We start from the raw sequence: 4,813 nt of genomic DNA, 5'->3' as shown, positions 1-4,813 counted from the left end.
GACTGATTTGACCACAGGAGACTTGGCCTTCATGCTGACATTGACCTCAACAGTGTATCATCTCATGAGAACATTTCCTGTTTGTCCCATATGATTGTTGTCCATGTTGAGACTGAAGCCAAGCAACTATAGTTCCACTATTGTTTTATGTTCAATTCCTCTTCATTGTCTCTATATGTTCAATCATTGTATTTCAGGATGATAACTTGTAGTTTTGATTCTTCTACCTCAATACTGAGATCTTACTGTAGAGCTCTTATAATCTCCCGGCTTTCTCCAGCTGTATTTCATATTTAAAGCCACACATCAAACAGGTCTTATTACAACCAAACTGAATCGACTACAGTGAATCTGTTTTATATTATTCCCCTGAGACACTGGAGTATATCTTATTGCAGAGCGCTGCTCACAGATCTCGCTATGATCTCACTCCTTCTAATTTAATGAGTTTTGGAGAATAGATGATATCTGCACCTCAACATCACAGTGGATTCAATTAAAAATAAATCCAATGTTGTCAACAGACAGCTCTGAAGCAGCACTTTACAGTAACTGTGGTGCAATTGTAAGAGTAGATAATAAGTAATCCCTCACAAGTCCTCTCTTGACTGTATACCATTAACTTTCTAATGATGCATCAGTCAGGTTTTTCCTTTTTACATGACTCAAATTGTCCTGAACATTGCATTGCACAATGTATGAGAGCATTTACGGTCGGGTAGTATAAGACTTGCAGGTTTCTTCTGTGGAAATGTCTCCAGGGAGGCTGCTCTGCTCCCTCGCTCTCCCTCCCCACATGTTTGTTGGTAACAATGTGGATGACTCCACAGAATCATAAGACTTCAGGGAAAAAGAAACCAAATGTAGATGGTTTAATATGACGTACATAGCCTCAAATGATAATGAGCCCCTGCTGTGTTTACTGTGAAAGGATGTTTTCACACCAAGGAACAAAGCCATTTCATGTTTTCCTCACAAATATTTTGAAAACATTACATTACATACAAGTAAACAGATTTACACATAGCAGGTATTTGCGTCATCTCATGAGGAGTGACATGATATACAGAATGTAGTGTGATATGTATCATGGCATTGAAAAGGTATGTCACAATAAAAAATCATACTTTCAGCTATTTAAGACAAAAACACAATATTGCTCAGACATGTGTATTTCACCTGTGGCTCAGGAGTTAGTGCACGTTGTCCACTAAAAAGGTCCGTGGTTCAATCCCAGTCTCCCCATTCCATGTACTAAGGTGTCCTTGGTCAAGATTATGAACCCTAAATTGCCCCTGGCAGCTGTACCGGCAGTGTGTGAGTGATGTGTGATATGTGCTGCAAATAAATGCACTGTATGAATGTGTGCGTGAACGGGTGAATGGCAAAAAAGTTTTAAAAAACTGAAAAGCGATATATAAATACAGTTTATTTGCCAGACCACTTAATAATGAAACAACAATGTGAACCGTTTCCCTTTATGTCATTATTTAATTTGTTTTGATTTTGGCATTTTAAATCTTCCCCTAGAAGGGGCCTTAAAAGTGTTTGGTACCAAAAAGCAGTTAGTGTGTATTTAGATATTTAAATCCAGGACCTAAACTTAATATTTTCTGTTGGTTCAAGGCCTCCTTGATGTCTGAGGGGCCCAGAATACCCATTTTATGTATTTGCTTTTATATAGACATTTAAAATCCTCTTTTCTCCAAGAGACTGATTGCAAATGTGTCTTTGAATATTTAAATCAAGTTCTAAACCCCTATGAGAGTTTGTTTTCCAAGGCCCCCTGATAGATAAAGGGCCCCAGGCTACCACTTGTTTTTTTCTACTTAGACATTCTAAATCTTCCATATTTGAGGCCCTCAGAAGAGTGTGATAGCAAAAACAGGGAGTGTATCTTAAAATATTTAAGACACAGAGTAAAACGGAAGAGAGTTCACATTTTCAGTTTGTGCGGGGGCCCCCTGGTGGCTAGGGGCCCTATGTTCATTCACGCCTCGGGCTGGCTCTGCTCATTTGTTCTGCCCTTGATATTTCTCCCTTTTCATCTTTTGTTTCATGTGTTGCACTCATTTAGCACTTCAAAGGGCATGCATATCACTTTTGGAGAGTGTCTGTACTCAATTACTTCTCACACATAAATGAATCATCCAACACGGAGCTGATGTCAAACCATGCTGCAGGGATAACTGAGTAAATCCAGTAGAGGAGGAAATCTCTTGACCTATTAATCCCACCTCTCTGGCTCACACCAGGCCTGCAAACAGGGACTCTGCAGCCAACCTGTCCAGCAGGTTGCAGTTAAAACGTGCTGATGTGTCAAAGTTTGATTGGTCGGATAAGGTCAGTGACACATCTGATATGTCTATTGGAATCCAGGGTGCGTAGGTCATGACGGAATTGAAAAATCCAGACGGAGCCACAGGTGTAACTGTGGCACATGTGCGTACCGTCCAGCGGCGGTGACCTCTCAGGGGCCCGTGGAGAGGAAAGGGAGCAGGCTGAGAGAGCTCTTTGATGGAGTCCACGTACTCCTCCATGGTGTGGGCGGAGCAGTGTGGGTCTCTGTCCCCTGAGTCGCTCTCTTGCATCTCATTGATGGTAGGAAGTCTGTCCACCGTGGAGAGGAGGCATCTGGGCTTCATCCTGTATAAGAAGGCACGCCCTTTAATGTTGTATTGTTGTATTGTGATCGGAGCATATCAAAAGGATTTCCTGAGTAGATTCACTTTAATTGTGTAAAAGGTCAACTGGTCAAGTTTAGGACAAAGCATTTCGTAATATAACTATAGATGATTTTGTTAAAGAATGCCATCTTAAAATTTGTAATGTTGACTTAAAAAGTGAATCCCAATTTCTAAATATACTAATATTATAAACCCTGTATGAGTGTACAATAACATATATATAATTCAAATAAATATAATATTGTTTCAAATAAATTTCAAGTTTGGATATTTTAATTGTGAAATTTAAACAGGTTTAAATATCTTTGGGAAGTTCCTTTTGTTTGGCTACATGTCACAATTTTTACAGACAGAAAAGGGCCATAGCCAGTGTTTTAAAAGAGTTTCCTCATACTTTCCATTCCACCACCTCCGTATCCCTCCAACACCCCCAATAACATAATAAAGTGTATGTTTTTCAATTATGCCTTGTAAAAGTTTTCTTTAGATGACCAAGAAGTTTCTCTTATAAACCCGGATTAGAAATCACCCTCTTCCCTTAGTGAAGGATTAGGAACATTCAGACCTGAACAAACAAAGCATTTTATTGTATCTAGTATTAGCATTCTTATTATTGCCAATGACTAATTATTCATTCTGTTTGTACTGGTTCTGGCGATGGTAGAATCAAGTCAACCTATTCAGTTTTAATATACTTAAAGTTCATCCATCCAAATGCACACTCACCTGGGATGTCTCTGTGATTCTTGTCCTGTGTTTCTGCCAGAGCTCCCTCTTTCTGCTCTCTATTTTCGCCCAGGATGCTACCAGTCTGTGGGTTTCCTCTGTGTTTCTGCTGAGGCTCTCAACATGTACAGAACACGGAGGTGTGGATCTAGAAATGCTGCTGGAGGATAAGCCAGGTCACGGGAGCTTTTATACTGCATTAGCCAGACTGGGCTAACAGAGCTAAATATAGCTGAGCACAGAGGGAAAGTCTGGCTGTGATGGTGGATGTAGGTTGGGATGTGCTGTGCAACAGGAGGCAAACAGGTCAGGGGGGTGACAAGACCATCAGTGAGCGGGTTATCGACATGGAAATGTCATTAAGCCACATCCAGACAGCTAGTGGCTGCACAATTGACAAGTGGAAATCTACTTGTATTGATTTGTGGAGGTAGTGGTTAAAAATGTCAATCTATGAATGTCCTTTGTTGAAACAAACAGGACAATAAACTGTTTTCTTAATAGTGACTTTGCAAGGTCTCTGTGTTTTACAGTAAAAAAATCCCAGTCAAGATTTAATGTATAAGGATAAACATAAAACAGTAAAAATGCTGTTGAATGTTACAGAAAGTATGAATTATTATGTATCCTAACGTGTAATATTCAGGGAAGAGTGGAATATTTCCAGCAGATTAGGATTATCAGGAAATTATATGACTGTTAGTTTTGATATTCAACTCAGCGTCATCCATTAGGTTACACTGTTCCTGATAAAGAAGTGAGTGTGTGGGATTCTGAGTTTATGTCTGTATTGAAGTTGGCTCAGTTTATTGACAGTGTGCAGTTGTTAGTACTGCTGCTCCACTGCAAAAAATACGTTTTTTTAGGAATAACCTCAATGTATGACTATCATATGTTTCGGGAATACCGCTTGATACTAATCCTGCCACCAAACAAACATTCTTCACTACTTATCTCATCTCTCACTTTGCGGTGTCAGTTTCAGGAAACAATGTAAACTTGTCATGAGTGTCATTGGAATTGTAATTTATCATCACGTGAGAGAGTTTCAACACTGCACTGTAAAACGAGTTGTAACCAGATAGACTCTAGCCATCACCCTCAGTATGTTTTATTTATCACAGTTTACAGAGTTACATTTTGAAATGAGCAGACCTGAAGGTTCGTGCCATAATTCCTGTTAATCCCTTTTTAATTCTCACCTCCTACCTCCACTATCTACAAAATGTACTGTAAAATAGAACCCCAATGGTAATATGTCATCGCGACAATTCCTCCTCATTAAAGTGTGATGTATGTCTGGGTACGTACAGATTTTAATGAATTGAATTGTAGAAATGTACATTAACACTGCTCTTTATGTCCGGAGCACTACAGCTCTCCTTGCTCACTAAGACTGT

At 39.4% G+C, this 4,813-nt stretch overlaps 1 long non-coding RNA gene across 1 annotated transcript; it reads right to left on the bottom strand.

The window, feature by feature from the left end:
- Window positions 1–857: 857 nt before the first annotated feature.
- On the bottom strand, window positions 858–3,680 carry LOC118100117. Its single transcript, XR_004694402.2, has 2 exons — window positions 3,414–3,680; window positions 858–2,646 (listed from the first exon to the last, which is right to left on the bottom strand). It is a non-coding gene; the product is annotated as an uncharacterized LOC118100117 (long non-coding RNA).
- Between the last annotated feature and the right edge of the window lie 1,133 nt (window positions 3,681–4,813).

Source organism: Hippoglossus stenolepis, chromosome 2 (genome assembly GCF_022539355.2).
Source record: "Hippoglossus stenolepis isolate QCI-W04-F060 chromosome 2, HSTE1.2, whole genome shotgun sequence".
Lineage (NCBI taxonomy): Eukaryota > Metazoa > Chordata > Actinopteri > Pleuronectiformes > Pleuronectidae > Hippoglossus > Hippoglossus stenolepis.
The sequence above is the reverse complement of the archived record's forward strand: the minus strand, read 5'-3'. Positions and strand labels throughout refer to the sequence as shown.